Source organism: Notothenia coriiceps, unplaced genomic scaffold (genome assembly GCF_000735185.1).
Source record: "Notothenia coriiceps isolate Sejong01 unplaced genomic scaffold, NC01 NC01_scaffold00026612, whole genome shotgun sequence".
Taxonomy (NCBI): domain Eukaryota; kingdom Metazoa; phylum Chordata; class Actinopteri; order Perciformes; family Nototheniidae; genus Notothenia; species Notothenia coriiceps.
The window spans coordinates 434,311-441,591 of record NW_011359313.1 but is presented as its reverse complement, the minus strand read 5'-3'; the positions used below and the strand labels follow the sequence as shown (position 1 = coordinate 441,591).

General features: G+C 39.1%; 1 protein-coding gene across 7 annotated transcripts in view; it reads right to left on the bottom strand.

The window, feature by feature from the left end:
- mef2aa (myocyte enhancer factor 2aa) overlaps window positions 1-6,942 on the bottom strand; it is a 59,490-nt gene extending 52,548 nt beyond the window's left edge. For 4 of the 7 annotated variants that reach the window (XM_010784864.1, XM_010784866.1, XM_010784860.1 and 1 more), the window contains exon 1: window positions 4,056-4,202. The gene's annotated coding sequence lies outside the window, so the exon portion shown is untranslated. Of the gene's footprint in view, window positions 1-1,533; window positions 1,662-4,055; window positions 4,203-6,696 lie in introns of those variants that run through there. The other 3 variants (XM_010784862.1, XM_010784861.1, XM_010784863.1) reach the window with 3 other exon arrangements.
- Window positions 6,943-7,281: the final 339 nt, after the last annotated feature.

The window sequence follows — 7,281 nt, the reverse complement described above, 5'->3', positions numbered from 1 at the left end:
AACTGAGATCTCCCCAAGTAGCAGTCCACACTCCATATTTTAGGTCTGGTCGGGGACTTGAACCAGCAACCCTACAGCTCCCAGTCCAAGCCCCTACTGACTGTGCCACTGACGGACAATGGAATGGTCACGTAACATTGGATATTCTGTGATGTCATGGTCCGTAATCCGTCCATCTGTGCACACACACACACACACACACACACACACACACACACACACACACACACACACACACACACACACACACACACACAGAGAGAGAGAAGGTCAGGATGGACCCAAAATCTCTTTGCAGTGAAGTACTAGTGCTAACCAAAGGCCAACAGTGATCTATAAAGCTTAAACTAACCTAGAAAGAATAACATATTTATAATATATTGTAAAGTGGCTCTTAAATTGAAATCAAATGATGTATAGTTTTTGTTTTAAATAAAACATGTCTGATAGTTGGTTTTCTGAACACCAACAGCCAAGTAATTGTTTGTAAAAGCCTTTTCTCTTCAGTCTACAGTACAGGGGACGGTACACAGTTAACTGCACTCGAACACATTATCTGCCAGGCTCAAGATTCTGCATCTAACCTCCAGGTCTCACAGGAAAACGCTGGAATCTCCATATTGATGATAGAGCTCCAATAAACAATGAATCATCTTACTAAGGTGCTTCTGTTAGTCAAACAGACGTGGAACCGTTACAATGTGATTGAGGATTGCCAATCTTTTTAGTGGTTCTTAAAACACATCTTACATTTAAAATTAACTGCACCATGAAAAATGTAAGTCTATATTGAATAAATAAGCGTTTCAGTACCTTATTGTAGCCAGTTTCAACAATCATGACCGTGTAGTTATTGTGCACTCTTTACGAGATAGCTCATCACTATACTTTTAAATAATTTCAAAGATTTTCCTAAAATAACATTTCTGTTAAGTCATAATCTGATTGAACAACTTAACGTTATTAAGCCCATGGCCCTCCAATGAAAGCCCTTACACTTTCAGTATTATGAACCAGGTGTGTGTGCGACATTCCTGAGAAAAATCACAATCTGTACACAGAGAGCGACACGTTTTCATGTAGAGCTGTACAGCAGTCTGGCAAATAGGGTAGGTGGAGCTAACGCAACCCTCTAGAACTCACTTGCGTGTGAGCAGAGTATTGTTTTTCCAGGCTCTGCTGGCGTTGTGAGTAAACGGTAACTAAGGCCAAACAAACAACAAAATAGCAATGACCATCTCTGACAAGTAAGCTTCAAAATATAACCTGTAATTACTGCTTACAACCATAGGTGTCGCCAAAGAGAAACGATTTTAACTTTAAAGCTTTGAGAATACAACCAGCCCTGTATTGATACCAATTTAATATAAAACATAAAAGCCAAATGATTTAAAAATTATTACAAATAAAAAATAAAAATTGTTTTCACAGTCATTTAAAAATAATTAAATATAGAAAACAATTCTAAAACAACTGTGATTACAATTGCTGTATTGTTTAAGCTATGCAGTATAACAAAATAGCTTGGCTTACCAAACAATCAAAGAAACACTATCCTCTTTATTGGACCAAGAATGCTCAGCTTCTGCCTCGTATTTTTCACTCAGTACATCCGTGGCTTTCAGCTTTTTGGTGTTTTTGTCCTTCTTGAAAAAAATGTCCTGGGAGGAGGAGAGTGGAGGAGAAAGACTTTCACTCAGTGATTCAGAGGCATCGTGTAAACGCCAGCATTCTCTTTCTGACAACCAGCGTTAATTGCAGATCCGACTCGCCCACACACTCCACATTTCTCCTGGAAGGAGAAGCTGAGACACTGAGATTGAAGTGGGATGAGGAGTGCAGTAAAAGATGCTGCAGCTGCCCGTTCCTCACACCGTCACCACCTCTCATTTCTCCCTTTCCACTGACAACTTGTGTGAGGACGCTAACACACACTTACTCACATTTACAGAGACATGCAGGGGCACACAACCATAACATGTAACAAGGCTAAAACATTTAACAGTGGAAGTAATCGTGGAATATCTATTTTATTTACTACAACTAAATGACACTGGAATCGAACAGGCATATTATCAAACCTTGTTTGCGTAATGGAAAAGGTAAAAGATACGGGGTCTCTGAGGTTAGTTCACCACATGCATGAGAGAGATATTTGTGATGGCTCTATCTGTGCCTTCACAGACATCATATTCATTCCTTTGACTAATACACAACATAAATTGTTAAAATGATATTCATTTCAGCAGCGTTGAAAGGATCCCTCATCCACACATTAGACATAAGAGCTCACGTGATGTGGATCATGAGCAACAAGGCCCATTACTGGCGAGGCCTGGGGCAGCACACAAGCTAATGACTGCAGATTGAAGGGTGCTTTACTGCTTTGCTTTAGAAATCACTGGCAACCAGCTGGTATGGTAATGCACACGCCGTAAGTACAGCAGTAACATTAAATGGACAGTGAAAAAGTATGCTTCAATACTCCTGCAACAACTCTTGTCCATGAAGAAATACTTTAACAATAAAAAGCGTGTCATTGGTCCATCCTGGTAACTGAGGGATATACTTTAAGAACTGAAATATTAAGGCAAAGTAATATGTGTGTTCATGTATATTAGAGAAAACAATACAACAAGATTGCTTCTAAGGATGCTTATACATGGTTGGAATTTGCTGATTTTCTAAATATGCTGGATTTTAACCAAGCAATGAAACTCGTATATTTGGTTGGAAACGAGGATTAAATAGAGCACAATTTTCAACTCATAGTGTTTTCTGCTCCAACTAAATAAAATCCATTCCTTCCGTACAATATTAATGAGATGTGCCGATGTAGGTATAGAAAACATTTGAGAAGGTCAGGTTACTGTTGGCCATTGCCCACTCTGGCGAGGGGTTAAGGTCACAGAGATTCAAAGAACCACAGCTAAGATCCTCTCTCACAAGCTCATGCACCAAACTGAGCAAAAAATAATATGTGAAATATAATCACTTTAAATAATAAAAAGTGTGATATAAAAGTAGTCTATAAAGACAACAATTACCTGTAAATTAAAACATGTTAGCTTTGACCCCCATAATCTCTCCTAAATAGAGTAATGACTAACCTATAGAGCTTTACTTATCATCAGGAAATATACCATGAGGTACAAGGACCTCAATTACTGTATGTCATGTTAAAGTGCCAAAATAAACTGAGTTTAGGCTTGCTGTCATTTAACTTGTGCTTGGCAAAAAGTATCCTCTTGTCGAATTGAGTGTGTAAATATAAAGACAACACCAATAACAACATGAATGTCACCGTGCACGGGCTGAACGGCACCATATATAGATTTCAGTACCAGAATTAGGCAAATGTTGAAAACTGGCAAGCTTTAGCGCCAAAAAAACAATTCTCTCCATATTTAAAAGTAAGTAAGCTACCTTCGTCCAGTAGGTTTTTTAGAAGTTCTTATCATATTCAAACATAGCAAAACCTTATATAATATCAGCACTTCTACCGGGTTATTCACTGTTAACTATCTGCTGTTGTGTTGATTGCTCAACAGTGTTATGATTACTATGTTTCCCAAACGTTGCGCCTGTTTTACAAAGTACAGTATGACATGTCAAACTTTCGATCCCAGGTTTAACTGCGACTGAGTGTTTTAACACTCTTAATACACGAATAAACACTCAAGAAGCACATACAGTAAGACTTGTTCCCGGCGCAATATTGTTGACGATGAATCCTGTAAAAGTTTCTCGCAATGACTGATATCAACAGCGCGCGTCTGACTGCACCCTTTAAATCCACACTTGGACGTTTCGCGGCATCAAAACCTTACTGATAATCAACATGACTGATGTTAAGTCACTCGATACTGGTTTTAAACTGTGTATGTTGAATTCTGAGCGTACCCAGGGGCAGACAGATAAACAGATAGATAGATATCTGCAGTTCACGTCTCCGTTTCCAAAATCCTCTCTACGTCTCCCTCTTGCGCTTTTCTACTCTCACTCACTGTATCGCCGCCACACTCCGCAACATTGTTTCTATTTCCGTTACTCACCTTTACTCCCAAGTCAGTCGCCGTGTATAGACACTCTATATCGGTGGCTCCAGTGGATAAACGTAATTTCAGTTCACATTTACACGCTGACTGCTATTTTAGGGGGAGCTGACAAACTCAGAAAAGCCTGTCTCCCTCTTGTCAGCGAGAGACTCCTCCCCTTTTCTGACGAACTGCCTCCCTCTATCTCCCTCTCTCTCTCCCTCTCTCTCTCTCCCTCTCTCTCTCCCTCTCTCTCTCCCTCACAAACACACATACGCACGCACTCATACAGTACACACACAAACAGCCGCAAAACATTAGAATAAGTATTAAAAGTCTCTGTTTATCCACTACATGTTGTATTGAGTTATAGCTTTCTGATTATGACTGTTTTAACTAATTATTGTTTTCAATGTTATTGCTGTCTTACTCTTATAACAACGTTCTACTTAAAAGTATTTAAAGTGAGTCAGTTAAAGCATAAAACAGACCAAACGTATGGAAACAAACAAAAAAAAAGTACAACTTTCTAAATGAGAGAACATAATTGCTGAAGTACAATCTGTTTTTCTTCAAGAATGACTTTATATTTTTGACTACTTTCCCAAATTACTCGGCTCGGCCTCATCACATTAGGTGCCTTTGACGTCATATCTCTAAGACAACAGCAATGGAATTTGGTGTAAAGGGCACTCCTCGCAGCCAATGAGAATCTGCAGCGTCTGTTGATCAGCCAATTAGAGGAGGAGGCGGGACCTGGTGGACTCGCATATGAGCATGTCACGTGTACGTGCAGGATCAGAGGAGGTATGGTGCGTGGCCAATACGGCTGTTTTTACTGGCGTTTGGAAGCAGGTGTGTTAAAATTGACCACAAGTATAATCAACTGTTTTTATTATATCAATAAATAGTATCAACAACAAATATGAATTTTTTTTTTGATACATTTTGCAGATAAATATTAAGTTTACTGAAGTAACATTTCAAATGCAGGACTTTTATTTTTTTGTGAAGTATACCCACATCATAATATTATTTAGAATTAACATTCAAAGCAATCTGACGTCCCTGCAAACAGAATCCGTGATTTGCCCAGCTAAATAAAACAGTGTGTGATTATTTTTGACATCCTCCTCTAATGGCATCCTGTTTTATCGCATGCTCACTAATGAAGGGACAGGCTTTTCACAAGCATGGCTGCATGCTGCTTTGTGTAGCTCATTTGTATTAGTCTAGTATAGCCTGGCCCCTAGTGTATTGTGCTACCTTTTTCACCAGTTAGTCCCGGTCCCATGGGAGAAAGCTGTGTCTGGTCTTCCTCATCCCTACCGTTTCCTCCGGGTTCTAGGCCAAGGAGTCTCAACTGTCCTAATGACTTTTAATTCACATTCAACACAGTTTTTGTGTAGCCAATAAAAGCACAATATTTATTAAATGAAATGCCCAATTCACAACAAACTTGTTTTCAAATCTATTCCACTACATTGTGCCCATGGCTATTTGCCATGCACGGTTCAGGATAAATGACTCTTCCTGCAGTTTGACTAAGCCTCCACTTCTGTTTTACTTTGCAAACTCAGGTTCCAAAAAAAACAAACAACAACAGCTAGGTTTTTAACAGGCTGTTTGAGACCTTAAGATTCACTTTGTTCATTATAATTTCCTGAGGATAACTGAACAATACAAGTATAACAAGTATGCATCACACATTCATGCCCATTTAAAGTATCAAAAATGCATTGTTATTGTTCTTATTGTTGTCACAGTGTTGCTTGATTTTGTAGTACTCCCTTCTGCTTCTCACACCCACACCAGTCCAGCCACATTTTAGGGCAATGTAGTCCTTTTATTTGTTGGTTTGATAGCTTTGGAATAAAATGTGTTGCCTATGTATGTATGTTTCAGTTTATGGTGTATTCACCACTACCAAATTGAAGATGTTCAACTTTTCATTGAGAATATACTTTTTTTTAAATCATATCTGTAATGCATATGGTAATTATATTGTGTTAAAATGATGGCGAATTAATCACCTTTTTTTATTCTGAAGGGCTCAAATTGCATTCCTTGGCAAAAAACACTTTGTGCGGTAAAAATTAACTATCCCAAATGTACCACAAAATGTTGAATACTGTAAGATGAAAATGATTTTAATAAAACAACTGTGTTGTGTGTTTGTTTTTTTGTTGCTCTTTCCTCTGCATTGCGAGTAATGAAAGTCTCGATAAGTAAAGAAGCAGTCCCCAGCTGGTTTCTTGGAGTGTTTTCAATCAGTAAAGTTTCTGCTGTGCAACCTTTGTTAGTGAGTTCAGGCCGATGTCAACAGAAACAGGGCGGATCCAAATTGCTCTCAGCATCTCTTTTGGCTGCACTTTTCTGTCAACATTCAGGCCTCCCATCTTCCCAAAGTGATAACAGCACCAAATAACAACAATGTCAGAAAAAACACAAAAACACACAGTATTTACATCAGTTCGTTAAGTTTCACTTCAACATAATGTGTAGAATAAGATCATTTCTCAAATCCACAATCACATAAGAGATACAACTTTGCATTACATTCCGTTTTTTTTTTACTGAGCCTCTCCTAAAGTGTTCATTTCCATCACATTTCTGTCATGCACAAGGAGTCAGACCCGTCCTGACACCTGTGTCTCACCTGTTTGCTGTTGTTGCACAAACCTTCACAGAACCTGCTGTTCCAATCGCCACTTCTCCACTCTACAAGTTTTGGCTTTCTTTATGTCTTCCCTTCTTTCTGTCTACAACACTTCCTCTTCTTTCGGCTGCCTTTGTTCCCCTCTGCCCATTGATTTACCTCAAAGCCAGACCAGCTGGCTTTGGATGCTTCCCTCAGAGCCCTAAGAGGCCGTCTTCACGCTGTTCCTCCTCTTGTCCCTTGGTCTCTCTGCAGGCAGAGAGCAGGGGTGGCAGTGGTTTGAAAGGTAGGACCCCAGATGGACATAGACATGTCGGGCATGCGTTATGTGACAGGGCTTGGCTCACGGCTCTCTGGACCAGCCACAGCTGTCAGTCATAACTCCAGAAGGTGGTGGAAGATTTTTCCTTCCTCCCACAGACGGCTGGGAGGAAGGAAAAAGAGTAATTTTCTACAATATAGCACAATGTTTTAAAGAAATAATGCTTACATGTTTATGTTTGGTTTGCAGTACATAATTAGATTTTTTAATTTTTAATTTTCAATTAAATGTATAAGTTGTCCATGTGAGGTTGTTTGTTTTTC